The sequence below is a fragment of the Schistocerca cancellata genome, chromosome 2, assembly GCF_023864275.1.
Source record: "Schistocerca cancellata isolate TAMUIC-IGC-003103 chromosome 2, iqSchCanc2.1, whole genome shotgun sequence".
In the NCBI taxonomy this organism is placed as follows: Eukaryota; Metazoa; Arthropoda; class Insecta; order Orthoptera; family Acrididae; genus Schistocerca; species Schistocerca cancellata.
The window spans coordinates 974,131,445-974,155,560 of record NC_064627.1 but is presented as its reverse complement, the minus strand read 5'-3'; the positions used below and the strand labels follow the sequence as shown (position 1 = coordinate 974,155,560).

The window sequence follows — 24,116 nt, the reverse complement described above, 5'->3', positions numbered from 1 at the left end:
TTGATTCACAATTCATAAAAGTTCCTATCAGCAACCATCTCTTCTCACAGGTGGGAAAAAATTCAGACTGTAGAGTTGACAAACGACCCAAACAGTCTTGCCAGTCGGATTTTCGTAGTACATTGAAATGCTGCTACAGGAGAAAAAAAGTTCGTCTTCCACCCGTGTGTTTTTTTTTAACTGACGCAGAGGTTTTGGCGCCAGTATTTATCTTTATGCCTGCAAAGCATGCCTGTGTAGCGCTACATATATTCGACGGCAGAAGTTAGTTGTGGCGGCACCTACCAACATTTTTCAGAACTTCCGCTTACTTTGCACTCGATTCTAAGCCGCAGGCGGTTTTTTGGATTACAAAAACCGGAAAAAAAGTGCGGCTTAGATTCGAGTAAATACGGTATATTAAAGACCGGCACAGTAACCTGCTGTAATGCATTGCTTGACTTAGACTGAAATGTCAGAGGTTTAAATTGTCTCCCTCTGCAACAGAAGTAGATCCTGAGTTGTTACATAACTTTAGATATTTCAGTGTAAGTCAAGCAATGCATTACAGCAGGTTACTGTGCCGGTCTTGAACCTGATCAGTTCCCTTTCATTAGTCATATTCACACCCTCTTCAGATGATATACTGTGAATGTGGATATGTGGTAAGTGGCTCCACTCTCTGCAGCCCACTCTTACAAGTACCAGCAATTCCTGAAAGGAAGAAATTTATGCAGGTTACCACTAAGACAATTAATGGTGTGATAAGTGCAGTAACTTTCTGATAACTCATTAATTCACCACCAAGTGACTACAACACAATTACACTGCCTTACAGTATACTGTCAACAATAGTCAGCAGCAAGGTCCACATTTTCCAATCCAGTCCCTTTCCTACCAGCACTGCAAAGCTCACCGACAACATCACAATTACAAATTTTATGCTCATCAGCCATTGTTTATAGTAACTGCTAATTGTACGCATTTAATAAACTGAAAATAACACCATGATGTAAACATGGGCTAAGCAAAGTTACGTTGTCCGCTCACATAAGAGAACAGGACAGGGAATGCTGTCCATAAACTGAAAAGCGAATAGTGGTGGAAGCTGCCTTTCCCATAAGAATGTAAAGCTGCTGCACAAGATGACTAATAATTCCACTAGCAGTATAGAACAGTTTGCAGAGATTTACATGAATTCTGTCTATATGCATTTCTTGCATTAGTATTTTTAGTAACCCATATCTCTATTCTATACAGTGATAATGCACTTTGTAATAACACTCCTGAGCATGTCAACGCACTGAATCACCAGCGATTCGTAAGCCAAGCTGAACTGGGTCAGTATAACTTTATGAAAAATCCTGTAGTTTCATCTTGTGACATAGTGGGGAATCATCTACGTGCACTTCAATTTGCATACCTATGAAGGAGAGAATTGCATGGCCAGAATCCAGTAACCTACATTTCATCGCACTTCTGCTTTGCCTCCTTCCCACCTCCCACTCACTCCCTCTATACCCTGTTAAACCCCCAGAACACAATTAATTCTTTAATATTGCTCTGCTGCTCTTTGATATCGTACACGTATTTTATAGTTGTTATTAATCCAACTCATTTAACAGTAAACATTAATTGTATACCATAAAAAATCGTGTAACTTAAAAAAATATTATACCATAAAAAAATGAATAAGGCCTTTTTCTGTAGGAAATTTAATGTATTTTAATTCTGAACTTGAAAACTGCAGCTCCTAGCAAAAATGTTTCCAAGTTATTCAATAACAGCATAAAAAAGTTGCCTTTAAACCGTCCCTCAGTCCCAATCAAATGAACTTGATTAAAGCACCTATACCCCCCATTTCGTTTAATGTGGAGGTGCTATTCCAACATAGTTGGAGAGCCTCTGCAGTGCTGTTGAGTTTAGGGGGATACGAACTGCGCTGAGGTGTGAATGAGAATTTGGAGCCACTGGGCCAGGGTGACATAGTAGCTACTAGATCTGCCTACTTGGCTTGAGACCTGGGCTCGAATCCAAGCCTTTGTACAAATTTTCATTTGTCGCTTCAGCTCATTTTTCATATTTATTTTAGTTCACTGACAGATTACAAATTTTACAGTAATGACAACAGAAAGCATAATTGTCTGGAGGGGGGGGGGGGGGGGGGAGATGAACTCTTGAGCATTTGCACATGTCTTTGTTCTCCAAACAAATCTGAGAAACTTGAGTTGGATGCTGCTTTACCATGAGATATGAGGTATGAGATATAAAATACATTACAGCATCAGTATCTAAAGCAAAAATGTAGCAGACTGCAGCTTATCCAAATATGAATTGCCTTCAGACTGTTCCCACTTGCATATTTCACCCTCCAATCAAGGATCATTGAATTCTTCCTCTCAAACTTCCAAAATTTTTTGCTCAAATGTTATTCATTTGTAGCAGAATGAAAGCAAATGGCAAAACCTATTGAGTACACACATGAAACTCATGACAACATGGGCACACATTGGCTTTCAGTCTGTTAAAGCAGGAGGTGTTACATTTGCTGCCATTTCTTTAAAAGTGGTTCTGGAAATGGACGACAGAAGGCAGCATCTATCAAGGGACAGATTATGAGACATACAGGGTGTGATTCAAAAGTTTCAAGACTTAACTCAGAACTAGAAATTTATTGGACATTTAAGTACAACGGACTAAAATTCTTCAAAATATGATCCTTCAGCATCAACACAGCAGTGCCAGCATGTCTTCCACTGTTCGTAGCCCTTCTGGAAGGCCTCGGGCATCATGCTGTCAAGGGCTCTCGTCGAAGCCTGCTGGATGGCGTTGATGGAGTCGAATCGCTTCCCTTTTAGGCCTGTCTTGATTTGGGGGAAGAGGAAAAAGTCACTTGGAGCCAAGTCGGGGCTGTAGGGTGGCTGCGGCAGGGTTGTCACATTGAACTTGACCAAAACTTGGGTGGCAACACGCGACGTGTGAGCGGGCGCATTGTTGTGGTGGAGAATCCAATCGCCCTTGATCACCGGGTGGACACTGCGGACTCGATCCCTCAAGCGGCGGAGCACTCACACTAAGACGATGGTCATTGTTTAAAAGTTCCTGCACTTTCTCCACTTTTTGATCCGTTCGGCTTTATGATGGGCTCCCAGAGCGGACATCATCTTCAACATTCCTGCGGCCATCTTTGAAACGTTTGTGCCACATGAAAACCATTGCACGGGACATGGCTTCTTCCTTAAGGGCCTCTTGAATCATACCGAGAGGCTCCATGGTGGTTTTGTTCAGTCACACGCAAAACTTAATTGCATAATGCTGCTCCAAGTGCTGCTCCATTAGGTCAATGACGTGCACTCAAGCTGCAAGCGATGTGCACTCTCCAGGGTCTGGAGGCAACTGCTGCAGTGTCATTTCGTTCCCTGAGACCCCCCACTACTTCTCCCACCCGGCGGAACCAGTCCACGCCCGCTCCCCTACTCAGAAATGAATCAAGTCTTGAAACTTCTGAATCACACCTTGTATGTGTTGTCCTGTCCACTCATCTAATATAGGGTGTGTAGGCAGCTGTTTTCTTGGATAGCTAGACAACAATTCAAGCAGATCATATTAATGGTTTTTGTCACAGTAAAGTAAATTGACAATACTTAACTTTTCATATTTACAAAGATGGGTTGCAAGCAAATGGCAACAAGCAAATAATCAGTGTCCTTCAATATATATACAATTTCCATGCAAGCAAATAATACAGTTTACAAGTCACTGCTATAGTGTTTATATCACATCTTGTCTTCTAGTGCAGCTGTGGCTAAGTGGAGAGGCATTTAAATTCTCTTCGTATAGGGGCTGCTCCTGTTGTGGTGTCGTCCTAGCCAGCATACTATTGGCTGACGTTGTCCCACAGCCTTCTCTGCTGTAATGTTTCAGGCCAATGTGCCGGCGCTTGATGTTATGGTGGAACAATATGTACATTGTTCTAGCATGAAATCAGTCAAGTTTTCAAGCGATAGATGCCACACACATCATGAAAATCATGACCTGGGATATGCTCGGGTGCAGTTTTTCAAACACAGCATTATGCCCCAAGTTGTGATCAGGCTTCCTTGCCAAAATGTTAACAGATTTGTTTTGCCTGCCACAAATTGCATAAGTGAATAGAGGTCAGAAATTTCAGTGTAAGAATCCCCTGCACATTAAGCAAAGACCTGTATGGACATGAATTAACACCACATATGATCTAGACTTTCCTGCTAAAAATATTTTCTTGCCTGACCTACATTGGTTCAGGGTATAATTTAACATGATATCAAGTAATGGAGGTATGTTAAATGGAGTTTTATTGTATCACTGATGTTGACTGTGGACCATATTCTAAAAGTCGAAGTAGGGGTATTCACCTTCTGCTGATATTTGTGAAATTTTCTTCACTAATCATATCCCCATTATAACTGTGTTGATGACCAGTACATCTACAGTTGTTTGTGAGAAAGGGAAAGTGCTGTGTTTTTTTGTACCTGAGATCGGCATATTAGCTGGTGACCCACAAGCTGTTTCTCTCCAGAACATAATTTGCTGTATTATTCTGGTCCAGACCTGAATCTGTAGTAGTTATGTTCCTCAGCCTTGAAGTTGATTTGAACACTGCTGATCTTTACTTGGTATCATCAACTGGAGGTAGTATACCCTCTCCTTCTGTTTGCCTTATGAACTGTCTAGCCAGCCTGTTCTAGGAAGACATACAGCTTTACCTGGACCTTGAACCACAGTGCAACTTGTTTTTTTTTTTTTCGTATTAACTTGCTAGAAATGAAACAAGTGATAAGTGATGGAAAAAAATTGTAGGACTAACTGAAGATCGAATCACAGACTTTTTGTATTCATAATTTGATGCTTATTCACGTAGCCATTTAGCCACATTCATCTGCACTTTTGCTGCGCAGCTCTGTAACACATGTTTGTTACAAAATTTTGAATCATCGGTCTGTCCGTATGAAATGTTATCTGTGGCAGAAATTGCAACTCCTCTCATTCATGAAGGACAGATGGAAAAGAAAAACTGGCAGATGTGTATCATTATATGGGAAGTCACCAGCCAGAAATAAAATATTTAAATGACGAAATGTCATTGACCAGAAATTTTCTGTAACCAGTAATTTTATAAAGTTAGTAATTATTTAATGTGGTGGAAGCAGAAAGTAAGTGTATAGGGGTTTTTATCCAGTAGTACACATCAAATAACTGATAATATACAGGAAGTAATGTTACACATTTCAATTGGTTTACATAAGAAATTTTCTTTTGATTTGGATCACTGTTCTTTTTATGTGTACATGATCTTCCACCTTATATTGACAAAATAGCTTTCTTTCTCTTCTCTCCAGGGTCTTTGCTTTATTGTAAAATGTGCCGTGCAGATTAAGAGACTGAACCCACTTTCAGGAGAATGGTGATTGAAATCTTCAGCCAACCATCCAGATGTAGGTTTTCCATGTTTTCGCTAAATCTCTTTAGGCAAATACCAGGATAGTTCCGTTTTAAATGTCATGACCAATTTCCATCTCCATCCTTTCCAAATCTGAGCGTGTGCTCCAAATCTAATCAACAATTCGCCATTGGATTCAATTTTCCCATTGCAGGTAATGTGTGCATTCCCATAAATCAGAGCTGTGCTGCTGTTAGTGTATCTAGTAGTCATAGTTTCACCATAGTTGAACTTCTGTTCTGATCACTTCTATGTTCAGCCCTTTTTTATTATTCGTACAGACAGACTACATTACTTCAGGCATCAAATAAATATAACAAGATAGTCCTTTACTGTCACATTCCTAATGTTTGAACTGTTCATGTAGATGTGCATTTGCATTTATAAGTAACCACAGATTGACAGAAACAAGGCCATGCTCCATTGACATTGGTCACATATTTCACCAAATTCTTTATGCCTATAAGGCTAGTTTACCATGGATAGCACTGTCTGGGATACTATTTTTGTGTACGAGCTGCTGGAAAATTGATATTGAAAACCTGTTTGTAGACTATGGAAGAAACCTCTCATTGTGTTTTAGATGCAAGGCACACCCCACTACTATGGCGCCCACAAACATTTTCAATGAAACCCATACTCTATATCGGGACATTCCATCAGTCATTAAAACTGGGTAATTATATTAAATCTTTCTCAGACCATCTATTGAAACAAAAATATGAATACAACTTGTGAAGAAAAACATTGCTTAAATATTGCAACAAAATGGAAAAGGAGGACAACGAGAAATTACACAGAAGTAAGACAGACTATCCTGAGCTATCTTGGGCATGCCAAATTGTTCACAAAATACTGTCTTGACGTAACTCTTGTACCTTTCTTTCATTTTGTTTCTCACTATGTATTGGGTATTTTTCCATCTGCTGTTTGTCTAAATTCCATATGTGGCATGTAAAAGAAGTTTGTGACAAATTCTGTGCAGTTTAGTAAGCTGTTGCTCTACTCCTCTTAGACAGGCCTGTGTTAATTGTACCACTACTTTCTTCACTAAAGTGGCAGGAGATGCTGTCGTAGTGAAAGTGTGTAATTGTCGTAGATACATTCGTGGCCCCTTCTCTGTAATACATGCTTCATCTGATTGTAGCTTGTGCCCAGTAGTGTGCAGTTAAGACCTGAGTAGTGAAGCAGATTGTCTCTGAGACAGTTTAGAATTCATTTGTAATATACAGTCAGGAGGAACTTCTTGATAAGAATTTGTAATGAATACAATGCACGCATCATCTCTCCAACTTCTGGGTGTCCACCTTACCCTCAGTGACTCCTTTAGCTATCAGCATGCCGTTTCCCAGAAATCATTCCACCAACAGACAAGAAGTCCAACCCAGACCGACAGTGCAATGTATGTTCCCACTCAATAGAAACTGACAGGGAACATGTAAGGAATGAAACACAGTATTATTGTGAATACAATGATGTTCCTTTGTATGTAACACCTTGCTTCAGAAAACATCTCACAGGAAAAAGTCATAACATTCAAGCCTAAATTTGAACAGAAATCGGAATATATTTCTGAAAGGTATACAAAACATTGTAAAATACTTAGAAGTTTTCAAACACTTCTTTTTCTAAAAGTGTTCAGGTAAGGGGTTCATGTCATGCTGATAACAGTATTATTAGAAGCAGAACACATGCTCAAATAGGGTCAGGATGAGGAAGGAGATAAGGAGTGAACTTGTCAGAGGATTAGTTTGCTTTGATTGATGTAGGAAAACAATGGGCAACCTAAATGTGGATGACTAGATGCAATTTTGAACCACATTCCTCCTGGATGTAAGTCCTTTGGCTTAACAGTTGTTGCTTCACTTAATGGGAATGATGAGGTTATGATAGTGATCAATTGATGTGGAACAAAATATTTGTGTGTAATAAATGAATGAATTGTGGGGGTTAATCTTGTTAGTGATATACACAGTTGTTACTGGAATTCCCATTAACAGTTCAGGAAAGAACATTTACACTTTTAACAGGAGCAAAGAACTAGTTGGTTCAAAGTTTGATGTAGCATGATTGACGTCCTATGATTTATAAGAAATGTTGTATAAAGAAGCTGTGGCTGCAAAAGATGACTATTAAGAACTTGGGACAGGGGGTGGGGAAATCCTTAATTAAATCAAGGTGATAATTAAGAGAACCATCTAGAATAGATCCTGATGATTTCCATTCCAGGTAATCAAGCTGTGCATCTATTAGTAGGTGTAACAATCTTGATTGATTGCTTTATCATTAACAAATATGAATGGGCTCCTTATCAATCTGCACTGCAGACAGAGTAGTGAGAGTAATTATACACTGCCCTGCAGATTAGACTTGAATGCATAATGAGTCATAAAAATAAGACTGACTGTTAAACAATGATAGTGATTAATGAGGGCTCTGAGATTCACTACCATTCATCCCAGGGCAGTGATTGTAGTGAGCATAATTCTGCCAAGGTTAGACACTGTTCACACATGTCTCAAAATCTTCAGCCCTTGGCCTGCTATGAAAAGTAGAATCATCGGATGCTCTGCCACCACATGAAAGTTTGAGATATTTATATTCCAGCTTGGGTGAAAGAACATTGTTGTAGTGGACTGAGGGAAATCAAGCAACAGATGTAGGCTGTGGGGCATGAATATCTACTTCTGTGCCCCCACATTGCTGCAGAAAGTTTGAGTCAATAACCAGAAATAATACGGAGCACAAGAGCATAACTCACCTATATCTTTTAATTTATGAACAGTAAATTGAAGAAACCTGACAGGATAATCAGTTGCATTAAAGCACCCACTTCCAGGCATGGAGAAGCTCAGTACCCCTGGATCAAATCCTCCTTGTGAATTAACAACAGGGATTGTTGTGCTGGCCAGCCTGGATTTGATTAGGCAGTTTTCCACATCCACTTAAATAAATATTGTACTGGCTTCCTTCCAGGTCTCATCGCAGTTACTGAATATGCAGACACTTGGAAAAATGGCGTCACATTCGACTGTGCAAAATGCACTGCATGCAGACAGAAGGATTAACAGATTCCTTCCTGAGGGGTGCTGGTAGTAGCTTTAAAGTGCCTTTATGAGTCGCAACCCCATCATTATAATGGCCCGTATACAGGCATGGGGGGGGGGGGGGGGGCATTATTATGATGGGATATACAGGCATGCCCCCCCATGGACCATGGACCTTGCCGTTGGTGGGGAGGCTTGCGTGCCTCAGCGATACAGATAGCCGTACCATAGGTACAACCACAACGGAGGGGTATCTGTTGAGAGGCCAGACAAACGTGTGGATCCTGAAGAGGGGCAGCAGCCTTTTCAGTAGTTGCAAGGGCAACAGTCTGGATGATTGACTGATCCGGCCTTGCAACACTAACCAAAACGGCCTTGCTGTGCTGGTACTGCGAACGGATGAAAGCAAGGGGAAACTACGGCCGTAATTTTTCCCGAGGGCATGCAGCTTTACTGTATGGTTAAATGATGATGGCGTCCTCTTGAGTAAAATATTCCGGAGGTAAAATAGTCCCCCATTCGGATATCCGGGCAGGGACTACTCAAGAGGATGTCGTTATCAGGAGAAAGAAAACTAGTGTTCTATGGATCGGAGCATGGAATGTCAGATCCCTTAATTGGGCAGGTAGGTTAGAAAATTTAAAAAGGGAAATGGATAGGTGAAAGTTAGATATAGTGGGAATTAGTGAAGTTCGGTGGCAGGAAGAACAAGACTTTTGGTCAGGTGACTACAGGGTTATAAATACAAAATCAAATAGGGGTAATGCAGGAGTAGGTTTAATAATGAATAGGAAAATAGGAATGCAGGTAAGCTACTACAAACAGCATAGTGAACGCATTATTGTGGCTAAGATAGATACGTAGCCCACACCTACTACAGTAGTACAAGTTTATATGCCAACTAGCTCTGCAGATGACGAAGAAATTGAAGAATTGTATGATGAAATAAAAGAAATTATTCAGATAGTGAAGGGTGACGAAAATTTAATAGTCATGGGTGACTGGAATTCGGTAGTAGGAAAAGGGAGAGAAGGAAACGTAGTAGGTGAATATGGATTGGGGCTAAGAAATGAAAGAGGAAGCTGCCTGGTAGAATTTTGCACAGAACATAACTTAATCATAGCTAACACTTGGTTCAAGAATCATAAAAGAAGGCTATATACATGGAAGAACCCTGGAGATACTAAAAGGTATCAGATAGATTATATAATGGTAAGACAGAGATTTAGGAACTGGGTTTTAAATTGTAAGACACTTCCAGGGGCAGATGTGGACTCTGACCACAATCTGTTGGTTATGACCTGTAGATTAAAACTGAAGAAACTGCAAATAGGTGGGAATTGAAGGAGATGGGACCTGGATAAACTGAAAGAACCAGAGGTTGTACAGAGTTTCAGGGAGAGCATAAGGGAACAATTGACAGGAATGGGGAAAAGAAATACAGTAGAAGAAGAATGGGTAGCTTTGAGGGATGAAGTAGTGAAGGCAGCAGAGGATCAAGTAGGTAAAAAGACGAGGGCTAGTAGGAATCCTTGGGTAGCAGAAGAACTATTGAATTTAATTGATGAAAGGAGAAAATATAAAAATGCAGTAAATGAAGCAGGCCAAAAGGAATACAAACATCTCAAAAATGAGATCGACAGGAAGTGCAAAATGGCTAAGCAGGGATGGCTAGAGGACAAATGTAAGGATGTAGAGGCTTCTCTCACTAGGGGTAAGATAGATACTGCCTACAGGAAGATTAAAGAGACCTTTGGAGATAACAGAACCACTTGTATGAACATCAAGAGCTCAGATGGAAACCCAGTTCTAAGCAAAGAAGGGAAAGCAGAAAGGTGGAAGGAGTATATAGAGGGTCTATACAAGGGCGATGTACTTGAGGACAATATTATGGAAATGGAAGAGGATGTAGATGAAGATGAAATGGGAGATATGATACTGCGTGAAGAGTTTGACAGAGCACTGAAAGACCTGAGTCGAAACAAGGCCCCCGGAGTAGACAACATTCCATTGGAACTACTGACGGCCTTGGGAGAGCCAGTCCTGACAAAACTCTACCATCTGGTGAGCAAGATGTATGAAACGGGCGAAATACCCTCAGACTTCAAGAAGACTGTAATAATTCCAATCCCAAAGAAAGCAGGTGTTGACAGATGTGAAAATTACCGAACTATCAGTTTAATAAGTCACAGCTGCAAAATACTAACGCGAATTCTTTACAGAAGAATGGAAAAACTAGTAGAAGCCGACCTCAGGGAAGATCAGTTTGGATTCCGTAGAAATGTTGGAACACGTGAGGCAATACTAACCCTACGACTCATCTTAGAAGCTAGATTAAGGAAGGGCAAACCTACGTTTGTAGCATTTGTAGACTTAGAGAAAGCTTTTGACAATGTTGACTGGAATACTCTCTTTCAAATTCTGAAGGTGGCAGGGGTAAAATACAGGGAGCGAAAGGCTATTTACAATTTGTACAGAAACCAGATGGCAGTTACAAGAATCGAGGGGCATGAAAGGGAAGCAGTGTTTGGGAAGGGAGTGAGACAGGGCTGTAGCCTATCCCTGATGTTATTCAATCTGTATATTGAGCAAGCAGTGAAGGAAACAAAAGAAAAATTCGGAGTAGGTATTAAAATACATGGAGAAGAAATAAAAACTTTGAGGTTCGCCGCTGACATCGTAATTCTGTCAGAGACTGCAAAGGACTTGGAAGAGCAGTTGAACGGAATGGGCAGTGTCTTGAAAAGAGGATATCAGATGAACATCAACAAAAGCAAAACGAGGGTAATGGAATGTAGTCTAATTAAGTCGGGTGATGCTAAGGGAATTACATTAGGAAATGAGACACTTAAAAATAACTCATGATGGTCGAAGTAGAGAGGATATAAAATGTAGACTGGCAATGGCAAGGAATGCGTTTCTGAAGAAGAAAAATTTCTTAACATCGAGTATAGATTTAAGTGTCAGGAAGTCATTTCTGAAAGTATTTGTATGGAGTGTAGCCATGTATGGAAGTGAAACATGGACGATAAATAGTTTGGACAAGAAGAGAATAGAAGCTTTTGAAATGTGGTGCTACAGAATAATGCTGAAGATTAGATGGGTAGATCACATAACTAATGAGGAAGTATAGAATAGGATTGGAGAGAATAGAAGTTTGTGGCACAACTTGACTAGAAGAAGGGATCGGTTGGTAGGACATGTTCTGAGACATCGAGGGATCACCAATTTAGTATTGGAGGGCAGCGTGGAGGGTAAAAATCGTAGGGAGAGACCAAGAGATGAACACACTAAGCAGATTCAGAAGGATGTCGGTTGCGGTAGGTACTGGGAGATGAAGAGGCTTGCACAGGATAGAGTAGCATGGAGAGCTGCATCAAACCAGTCTCAGGACTGAAGACCACAGCAACAACATACAGGCATGGTTGGTTCTCCATGAAGTCAGGGAAGTATTGTACCAGTCCTGGGCCAGCATTGACTGGATATAGGGCACCAGGATGGATTGAAATTGGAGAAACTTAGGCTCCAAAGATAGTTTATTGTAGTCAAATTATACACATTTAAAAATGAGATATAATAATGTGATAATAAACTCAAAGATGAAGTAGAATTGCTGCACTGCCCAAGGAGAGGAAGGCAGAGTGTTGTCGTAGGTTTTATTGTAGACAAGAATTTTAAAAATGATAATGCAGATATAAGGAATCTGACAGAATAGCAGGGCTTGTTTTAAAAGTAAACAAAAGGTATCACCTGAAAATCATTAAAGTGCATTCCTTGGCATGCACATACTCAGGTGAAGAAGTGGAAAACTTCTGTGAAAAGACAATGAAATTGATGAAACTGCAAATTTGGCTGAAAAAAAGTTAATTTTTGTGCAAATGTTGGGCACAAACTGAAGTACAATTCTTCAGTGTGAAACTTAATTCAGTGTAGTTCTGAGTATTCATGTGTAGATTACTTGTGCATAAAAAAAGTGCAACATTTTTCTCTTTCGAACAGCAACAGAGACAATTTCCATTGTTTTCATTCAACCTGTACCACGTAAATCAGAAACAAACTCAGTTTTCTGATGTTAATCAGTGTGTAATAGTCAGCAAAGCAATTTAAAAGATATTTGTGAAAGAATGGCGGAGACATGAAAGAAAGATGTGTTGACATTAAAACAAAAATTAGAATTAACTGAAAGATTTGAGAAGGGGAAAACTGCCTGCAAATCTAAGTGCTGATTATCTGATGGGAATGCAGACTGTTTAGGACATTTATAGGAATAAGCAGAAAATCCAGTATTTTGTCAGGAAATGTGATTGTAGTTCTGGACTACCTGCACGAAAAAGCATGATGAGATTGCTTTGAACACTGAAGTTCGTGCTCTTGGATATAAGTCATCTAAAGAAAGCATAACAATTTTGTGCACTGCCATTGCTTCTGGAAACCACAAAGTGAAACTACTAGCGATTAGAATACGAGAAAAGGTTTAAAAAAGGGGGGGGGGGGCAGCTAAGGGTTTCTAGAAGAGAAAGGACTGCCACAGAAGGCTGTTCTGTTCCTTGGTAATGCCCCTTCGCATCTCAGTGAGAGGATTCTTGTATCTGATGATGGTCTCATCATAACTAAGTTTTTATGTGGTAACATGACTGCCATTATATAGCCAGTGGACCAGGATGTAATTACATGGGCAAAACGGCACTACTGAGCTGGTACTGAGAATGCTAGTTGAAGAGGATGATTTGATGGTGTTCCAGAAAAAGTTAACAATTCTAGATGCCATGTACAGGATTTCTAATGTCTGACAGGAAGTCAAGCCACATGCACTAACTAGTTTATCATGGAGGAAAATTCTTCCAGACAGGGAAGACATTGATTTTCAAGGTTTCAGTGATGATGAAATAACAAGTACACAAATAATAAATCTGACAAAGGATTTAAATGGTTTTGAAGATGTCAAAGGAAGTTTGAATAAGTGACTGAAGATTGATGCATGTGATGCTGAAAATGTGGCCCCTGCTTCACAACAACGCAGAGAAGAGGACAGTGAATGTGAAGTGGAAATGAAGACAGTGACCTTGTGAGTTATTTTACCACATTGTAATCTGCGGATGCTCTTCTAGATTTATGGGCCAAAGTGGGTTTAAATACAGTGACATTTTTGCTGCAAGAAAAATTTGAAATGCCGTGCGAAAAAATATCAAGTCCCCTCAGAAACGGACCAACATTACAGACTATTTTAAGAAATGAGCAGGTCTACAGAAGCTATGCACGGAATTTGCATACATTTTCAGACAGAGAATACATGTTTGAAAATATTCCAATGATTCTTTTCATCTTCCTTTTTTTCTTTCTTTCAGTTACTCATACGTCTTCCCCCAAAATTACCCTGAATAATTGAGAGGATACAGTATATTATACTAGAAATAATGTTGTCTGTAACCTGGTAAAACTTCCAAGAGAGCAAATACATTTGTCTTAAATACATGCTTCCAGAAGAAAACAAGCAGAAAATGTACTTGACATGGACAATATGAAACCAATAATGAAGCTGACTATATTTTATCAAACATCTAGGAAATAAATCCTCTGAATTATAAGATCCAGAATCAAATTAGACAGACATCTAGAAAGAAACAGCTCATAATGCAGGAATTCAAGAGTGTGTACTTGGAATATGGGAATTCATTGTAATTAGGGACATGGATGAAACTAAACAAGAAGTCGAACATCTTTTAATATGGAGATCATACTGGCATAGGTAATTATTTAACAAAGACATGCCAACAGCAAAAATTATTACAGCCATAATGATGGCAGAAAAAAGAACATCTGAATGGAAAAAGCTGAATTACACAAAGTCATTTGGAAATTCTGCTGGAGGACGTGATAGGTTTCAGTGAAAATTTGGCACAAGAAACACATGAGCACAAGGATAGGAAGAAAACAAAACAGAAGCTTGTGTAAGTAGGACAGCACATGCCATCCATTAAGATGGCAGAGAGAAAATGGTACAAGGAAAGATATTTTTAAATGTTTGTATAGGTGGAGGTGATGATGTTTCAGTAGTAATGATTGAAACTGGAGGAAATATTACACAAAAGAGGCTTGTAAAATTGTTTACAGAGTCTTTGTGAAACAAGACAATTTATCAAAATTGCAACAATGCTGTAATTGTATTTCACAAGAGGGGGACAGACCAAACAAGATCAGTCTCCTGCCTGTAATATACAAAATATTCATAAATCATTACCACCTGCATGAAAAAGTTTTAGGTGTTTTACTAAACAAAAGAATAAGACCTTATAGTATGAAGTAGTGAAATAAGTTAAGATTTTGTGTGGAAGCTGTAGATTTTGAGTAACCTTTTGACACATTTTCACAACCCAAATGAGACAAGTATATGTGAGTATAGTGAAAAATATATACAACAGTACTGTAGCTTCCATTAAACTTCATCATGATAACTATTATTAGCAGTTCTTGAGGAAGCTTTCAGATCCTGAAACGGAGAAAAGCATGTTAATTGTATTGTACCTGAACCACCCACAGTTCTGTCATACAGCAATGAGACGTCGACTTTGTATGCAAAACATTCCAAAACTGAAGGCCAATCAGTGCGCAGTTGAGAAAAGCATTTTGGGAATTACTGGAGTTGCATGCAATTAAGTAGTTTGGTAGGTGATACATTTTGTGCAAATAGTGATGGAAAATATTTTATGCTGGTACCACTGTGTGCTTTGTCTCTGTCCTATGCCACAAGCTCAAGCTTACACCGGTAACTGGTAATCCTGGCTTTGTGTTCTTGGAAAACTGTCATTGTTCAGTGTTAATGCAATACTTGCTGTATTTGTTTTGTGCCCTTCCATAATGAACAATAGCTAAGTAACCTCGCCATACCCAAAGAAACGCAAAAATCAGTGCAAAATGTTCTATGTGCATCCAAAGCAGATACTACATAGATGTGGCAAAATAATGCTGGTGGCTGCTACATCACATGGGACACTGTCCCATGCTATTGTGCATCACCCCACCAGCACACTTACACACCTCTCTAGCAGAGACAGGGAGACAAATAGATGAACCAGAGTGTAGGACGTAATTATTACTGAAATGAAATAAGAGGCGAATTGATGGGGTCACTGGTCCAAGGAAGTACTTTGCTGGGTTTCAACAAATAAGGACAGATCAAGGCAACAACCTAATAGAAGGTGGATGGATAACATTATAAAATACACTGGATAACACGGATGTATATAGCTGAAACTGTAATGCATGAAGGAGGCCTGTGGGCAACAGTGGATGTCGAATGTTTGCTACTGATGAAAGAGAAGCACCAAAATGAGTTGTCTCTTGTTCTCAGGAATTAGTAAATTTGAAGGTTTTGACTACATTATTTGCTCTCATACATTTGGAGAACTAGAAATCTTATCTGTATGTGATAATTCATTGAGCAACGTACAACGTAAATAATGGTTCTTCAGTCATGGAATCTGGCAAATTACTTCTATTGTGGACTTCAGTATTTATTGCTCCATGTCTGATAATTTGTATTTAAGATTCTTGGCTACACGAACAGTGCATAACAGGCTTTGTTTTGGGCTCACTCTCTATTTGCATTGAGTCTTTGACTGACTCATTCCACATTTTTCGGTAAAAGAACCATTCTAACAATCTACAAAACATTTAACTAATTAACATTGCTTAAATTGTCCTAAACAAGTTTGTTGTGTCCATGGTAGGCAGTGGCTCTAATTATATTCTTTTCTTACATAGCTTTTTGTTTATTTAAAGCACTGGGAAGTTTTTCTGTGGGGTAGTCATTGCTCTGAGAGTGTTATGCAGCTGATCTCCAGGTGGTAGCAGCCTCTAAGAAGTCAGTCAATTGTAAATTTTGTTCACCTATAGCTTGACCTTATATTTCGTAAAATAAATCTTATCATACAGAGATGCAAGTGAAACAAAATTTTTCACAATTATGCAAGTATTTTTTCTAGCACGAAGGTAATAACATTTCTTCTTCTTCTTCTTCTTCTCCTCCTCCTCCTCCTCCTCCTCCTCCCTGACCTTACTCCTATCTTCACAGAGTTGGCATGTTACTCTGGTTTCGGCAGTGTTAGTGGTAGAGGGTGACTGGATGCCCTTCCTGTCACCACATCTCCCCCCCAGCCCCCTCCCCACTCCACCCCCACCCCTTCCAGAGAGAATTTTTGTACACTATCTAACTACATTGATTGTTATACTATATGAAAGTGTGAAAATGTTTTCAAAGTGCTTGTGAATTGTGTAACCGAGGCTAGACATGGGAACCAGCGTTGTATTCACCTAGTCATATGTGGAAACCACTTATATACCACAGGTCCTCATGTTCAATCTGCTGGACAGGATTCAGTTCTGGGCCAGTGCAACTAACTGAATCTCATAAAGCATGCTAACACGTACTGGTGTCCAGACGGGTGAAAGCAATAACATTTAACGTAGCTATTTTCTTAGGGTAAGATAGGAGGAGATTATGACGATTCTAATGAATTAATTTTGGTTCTTTGTTGTGAAAAGGATAATTGCTACTCACAATATGGTGAATATGCTGAGTCTTAGAGAGACACAATGAAAAGACTATCAGAAAATAAGCTTTCATTTCACAAGGTCTTCAACTGAAATAAATCGCGCGCACACACACACACACACACACACACACACACACACACACACACATGCGCGCAAACTCACTCACACATGACCGTGGTCTCTGGCTGCTGAGGCCAGTCTGGCCTCCGCTGCTGGAGACTGTGGTCGTGTGTGTGTGTGTGTGTGTTGTCTATTTCCGATGAAGGCCTTGTTGGCCGAAAGCTTATTTTCTGACCGTCGTTTTGTCATTGCGCCTATCTGCGACTCAGCATCTCTGCTATATGGTGAGTAGCAACTATTCTTTTTGTAATATTGTCATTATTTCATCCTGGATTTTCCAATGTTTAATTATGGTTCTTTAAGCATGTGCTGCGAATATATTGTGATCGTGGTTGAAATGTTTAATGTTTCATGGCGCTGCACCATCACCACCAACCCCTCCTCGATCTCAGCATTTCATTATGATGTGCGTGATGCACAAATCTGTTGTGTATGTGGAGACCTGCATATGCTTACGATGGCCTCATATAGTTGAGACCTCATATTAATGTGAAAGTCGCCACTAATTTTCACATCATTTTTTCTCCATATGGAATTTAGCTTGCTTATTTAGCAAATAAAATGGCCTGAATTATTATTGATACCATTCTCCCACTACAAAGACATATGAAGAGGTTGTTTCTCCCCAGCATGAGAGATTTTATGGACTTTTGGAAATAGGGACAATCTGTAGCAATAGTCAAACATATTCACAGGAATCCCACTGCAGAAAATCAAATCCCCCCACTCATGGGGCCCACAGTCCCTTTTGTGGGTACGTGTGTGGTGTGAACGGGGCCCCGAGCTATTGCAGTCTCCTTCCTTTTTCCAGACTGCATTATTGTCCCTGTTCCTCTCCTTCCCTGTCCTTGCTCCTTTCTTCCTTCCCCCTCCCTTCCCTCTTGGTGGACTTCCTTATATCGACCTGGCTATCCTCCCGGCTTTGTTTTTGGTATGTGCTATTGTTTAGTTTGCTGTTTCCATCTCCTTTTTGGCGTTTTTGGTACCCTTGGGGTTTGAGCTCCATTTCCAAAGTTTTCCGTTCAGTCTGAGCCATTTGGGGATGAACTCCCAACCTAGTTTCCATGGTGAAGGCTCCTCTCTCCCTCACCTCCCTTTTCCTCTTGCAACCTGGTCCCCTTCCTGCTAGGTCACCAACACAGTAGCCAGTCCATGTGGTGGGGCTGTTAAGTACCCACTTGGCTGAGCCCCTTGACAACACAAGGATCACACTGCTAGTATCTGAGCTGTTAACGCTTTGCGTATGCCAAGGAATCAGTGCTCATCACTTTGGGGCATCAGAACTCCTAGCAATGGCCGCCGTGCCAGATGGCCCTTGCTGTGGCTGGGTGGCATCCACAGCACGAGGCCCTGGTCGGAGTGGGTGGTACGAGGGCAGACGCCTTGCACATGAAGCGACAAAAGTGTCAACATCCTCGCCATTCTGTGGCCATCTCTAAGAGTGATAGAAGACATGAAACTCCTGATCCTTTGACCTTCCCCTCCCTGACCATCTTCGCCGGCTTGGGTTGAAACCTTTCCTTCGGTACCTGGTTTGTACCCGGACAGATGGCGAAAATTTTGCCATGACCAAGCCTTTGTTTTTCATGGAGACGATTGAAGATAAGCATGGTGAAGTGGAATCCTTGAGTAAAATGCGGTCCTGTTCTTTGCTCATAAAGACATTCTCTGCTGCCCAATCTGAAGCTGTGCATGCTTGTGACCATCTTGGTGATATCCCAGTCTCTGTCGCACCCCTCCGATCTTTGAACTCAGTACAGGACATATTTTTCCACCGGGATCTTCTTCTCCAGACTGATGAGGAGCACCGTGCAAACCTCAAGCAGTGAGGAGTCTGATTTATCCGCCGTATACAACAAAGCTCTAAAAACAATCGCACTGATACAGGCGCCTTTATCCTGGCCTTTGAGGGGGATATCCTCCCAGAGAACGTCAAGGTGATGGTGTAGTGGTGTGATGTAAAACTTTACATTCCACCACCGATGAGATGCTTTAAATGCTTACGGTTTGGACACGTCTTCCTGCTGCACCCATGATCCCCTGTGCGGTGACTGTGCCCCCCACCCCACCCCCCTCCATGAGGGGAGTTCGTGTGCTCCTCTGCCAGTGTACGTAAATTGTAATGCACAGCATCCTCCATGCTCACCAGCATGCCTAGTGTATGTGAAAGAACAACGAATTGAAGAGTACAAGACCTTAGATTGACTTACCTATACTGAGGCTTGTCGAAAGTATGACCAGCTCCATCCCGTGCCTATAACGACTACTTTTGCTTCAGTTACATCCATTCCCCCTCCTACCCTCTCCTCTTCCCAGCCCCTCCCCCTTCGCCCCACACCTTTGTCCTCACTCTCCATCTCCCACTCCCCTTCCACCACCTCATCAGTACCCATACCCTTTGCTTCGGGTGCTGCTCCCCCTTCCCCACCGGAGAAGCACTCTCCTCCTTCGGCGGCCGCCGGTGCTGGAGCTCCTTCCCGGGACTCCTCTTCCCGGCACCCCTCTTAAAGGCAATCTGCAGCTCCACATCAGCCCCATGATCCCGGCCGGTGGACGCCAAGATTGCTGGGTGTAATCCCGTGCCCGACCTCACTGCAGTCTGCCCTTCTCTTCCTTCACAAGAGAAGAAGCAGAAACACATGAACAAGGGCAAGGCCCCTCCCGTACCCCTTGAGGTGCCACCTTCCTCTCCTCTGGCCAATGAACCAACTGAATCTGATCCCACCTATATGGACATTACCCCATCCTTATCGATGACAGATAGCGACTCGGCGGTGTGACTGGCTCCGGTCCATTCGCTTGCCCTTTGGACACCAGCTTGAGAATTCTCCAGTGGAATTGTAATAGATATTTGTGTCACCTCCCTGAGTTGCAACACCTTCTTTCCTCCTACTCTGCTGCTTGTATTGCTCTCCAGGAGACCCATTTTGTCACCCACACTTTGTGGGTTCCACACTTTCTGTCGGAACCAAATTGGCCCCTTGCGGGCTTCTGGTTGTGTTTGTACCTTGGTCCCTAAGGACAGTGTTAGTAAATGGGTTCCCCTCCATACCATTCTGGAAGCAATTGCTGTCAGGGTCCATATGGCCACTCCAATCACAATCTGTAATCTCTACCTCCCGCCTGGCAGGCCGCCCACATCCCTTGCCCTGACCACCCTTCTTCAACAACTGCCTTCTGCCTTCTTGCTTCTAGGGGATTTTAATGCCCACAACCCTCTTTGGGGTAGTCACAGGACTACTGCCCTGGGCAGGACAGTTGAAATGTTCTGGCAGGACTTGACCTCTGTCTACTAAACACCGCCACTCCCACACACTTTAGTGTGGCGTGCGGCACTTTCTCTGCCATTGACCTCTCCATCTGCAGTCCCGGCCTTGTTCCCTCCATTCAATGAGGTGTCCACGATGACTTATCTGACAGCGATCATTACCAGATTGTTTTGACCTTTCTTCAGTGTATCTCGCTCTGTCACCCTCCCAGGTGGGCCTTCTCTAAAGCCAATTGGGGTGCCTTCTCCTCTGCTACCATCCCCCCTGTACTACCACATAGCAGTATTTATGAGTCTACACAGACTTTGACTGCTGCCATTCTTTCCGCAGCTGTTTCAGCCATACCTTCTTCCTCAGGTTCATTCCTTTCAGAAGATGATCCCTTGGTGGACCCCAGAAATTGCTGTGGCCATAAAAGACCGATGCCGTGCTCTTCAACACTTCAAGTGGCACCCTTCTACTGCTATTCTTCTGGTCTTTAAACGACTCCGCACCTGGGCCCACTACCTACTCAAATTTCAGAAACAGATTTGCTGGAAACGATATGTGGCTGCCATAAGACCGCACACCTCCTCTTCACAAGTCTGGGCGAACCTCGGGCAAATTTTTGGCCATCGTCCTCCCACCGGTGTTGAAGGAATTTCTGTACGTGGTGTTGTCCTTACCCATCCGGACTTTGTCGCAGAACATTTCGCTCAACACTTTGCCCAAGCCTCTGCATCTACTTACACCTATGTGAGACACACGTTCCACTTCCTGAAAGAGCGCTCGGAATGACTGCCTTTGTCTTTCATTTCTCGCTGCTTGGAGCCTTATAATGCGCCATTTAGTGAGAGGGAATTCACCTATGCTCTCACCCTTTGTCCCGACATGGCTCCTGGACCAGATTGGATACATGTCCAAAAGGTCCAACACTTATTGGTGACTGGCCACTGTCGTATACTGACCCTTTTCAACTGTCTGTGGAGTGAGGGGGTATTTCCTACCCAGTGGCAGGAAAGCACTGTTATTCCGGTTTTGAGGCCTGGGAAGCCACCTCTTCAGTTGGATAACTACTGTCCAATTAGCCTTACCAACACCCTCTGCAAGCTCTTTGAATGCCTGGTGAGTCAGCGGCTGTTTCGGATCTTTGAATCCCACGACCTTTTGTCATCGATTCAAGGTGGTTTTCGCTGTGGCCACTCTATGGTTTATAACTTTGTCCACCTGGAGTCTGCTATCCGGTCTGCTTTTGCCCATCGGCGGCACCTCATTGCAGTCTTCTTTAACTTGAATAAAGCCTACGACACCACCTGGCACCACCACATCCTCACCACCCTACATGAATGGGACCTTCGTGGCACTCTGCCCATTTTTATCTGTAACTTTCTCTTTTGTCGTGCTTTCCGGGTCAAAGTTGGTTCCTACAGCACTTCCCATCGGCAAGAAAATGAGGTACCACAGGGTTCCATGCTGAACGTCCCTCTCTTTCTCATAGCCATTAATGGACTGGTGGCAGCTGCTGGGACGACAGTGTCCCCCTCTTTGTACGCTGAAAATTTTTGTATATATGTCACTTCCTCCGCCATGGGCGCTGCAGAACAACGTCTACGGGGGGGGGGGGGCAATCTACTGGGCGCAATCTTGGGCTCTCTCCCATGGTTTTCAGTTTTCGGTAGCCAAGTTGTGTGTCACGCATTTCTGTCGTCACCACACAGTCCATTCCCATACGGAGCTGTTCCTCGATGGCCAATCCTGGGGTGCAGACTGCTCTATTCTATTGCGATTGTACAAAGCACTGATCCAGTCTCATTTAGCTTATGGGAGTCCTGTCTATGGTTCTGCGTCACCTTCGACATTGCAGATACTAGACCCCATCCACCATCGTGGGGTACGACTTGCGACTGGTGCCTTCTGGACTAGCCCTGTGATTAGCCCTCTCACAGAGGTGGGGATTCCACTGCTGTGAGTTTTGCACCAACAACAGCTGATGTCTTATGGGCTCCGCATTTGCTGCACCCCAAAGCACCCTAATTATGGTCTCCTTTATCCAAATACGATGTGGGCTTACCATGGATGCCGCATTCAGTCGCCTTTTTTTAGTTCCAGCTCTTCCCTTTACCGCCTCTTTTCTCTGCTCGCGCACGTACCCCTCCGTGGTGTGTCTCTCGGCCACAGCTTTATCTTGATCTCTCCATCAATTCAAAGGATTCCGTCCATCTGGAGGCTCTTCAACTGCAGTTCTACAGTCTCCTCAGTTCATTCCCGGGTTCAGAAGTGATTTCTAGTGATGGCTCCATGGTTGCTGGTCACACTAGTTACGCTTACACCTTTGCGAGACACACGGAACTTAGTTCCTTACCAGATGGCTTAGTGTTTTTACTGCAGAATTGGTAGCCATCTTGCACGCACTGGACTGTGTCCACTTCTGATCAGGACTGTCCTTCGCTATCTGTAGCGACTCCTTGAGCAGTTTGCAAGCTATCGTCCAGTGCTTCCCTCGCCACCCGTTGGTCATAGCTGTCCAGGACTCTCTTTCTCTCCCTGATCAACGTGGATATTCAGTGGTTTTTATTTGGACCCCAGGCCATGTTGGGATCCCTGGCAATGAACTTGCTGATCGACTGGCGTAATTGGCTACTAACAGGCCTTCTCTTGCTATTGTCATTCCAGAAATAGACCTACGCTAGGCATTGTGGCTCCAGGTTTTGGGACTTTGGAATGCAGAATGGCACACTCTTTCTTCGCTGAACAAGCTCAGGGCGATAAAGGATTCTACAACTATGTGGCGGTCCTCCTTATAGGCCTCTCGTAAGGCCTCTGTCGTCCTTTGCTGGCTCCACATCGGCCATACTTGGATGACTCACAGTTATTTCCTCCATCATGAGGACCCCCTCTTTGTCGTCGTGGATCGCTGTTGGCTATGGTTCACCTCTTACTGCATTGTCCCAACTTAACTGCCCTGTAATGGACTATTAGCTTTCCTGACTCGCACCCCTGGCATTAGCTGACAGTGCCTCAGCGGCTGATCTCATTTTACGGTTTCTTTGTGATGAGGGTTTTTATTGCGTTATTTGAGGGTGGGACCTTCAACCTTATTGGTGGGTGGAGGGGAAGGCAGGCCATCTTGTTCCCCCCTTCACCCCGATTGGACTGGCTTCGACTGGGCCTGGTGGTTCACCCCCGCCCTCTGCCTTCCCACTCATTTCCTTATGGGGTCTGTTTTATCTTGAGTGTCTATCTTGTCTACCTGTGCTTCTTCCTTTATGCTCCTGTCGTTTGTCACTTTCTTTCCCTCCTCTGTTCTTCTGCCTTCTTCCTTCCTTCTCTGTCAATCGTTTGTAATTTTATGTCCATTGTAGTTCCCTCTTATAGTGTGAGATTTTATCAGTTTTAGTTATACCAAGGTCGTAGGGACTGATGACCGCATTGTGTGGTCCCTTCTCCAATTCAACCAACCAATCAACCAAATTCTGGCCGCATGTAACACGAAGATACAAATTGAATTTAATGTGTAATATCTATTGAAAAGCATATAAACTAAATAAAAAAAGTAAATTATATTATGGAATCAGAACCTAGAAAACTGAGAGGGCCCTTACCAGATAAGCAAAAGAAATTGGTGATTGATGGGCTCTGTTACAGATATATGCCAGGATATCAAAACTTGCCTACAAACAAGATGCCGAA

General features: G+C 42.3%; 1 protein-coding gene across 2 annotated transcripts in view; it reads left to right on the top strand.

The window, feature by feature from the left end:
- LOC126162944 (phosphatase Herzog) overlaps positions 1-24,116 on the top strand; it is a 69,153-nt gene that overhangs the window by 42,249 nt on the left and 2,788 nt on the right. The window lies entirely within an intron of this gene.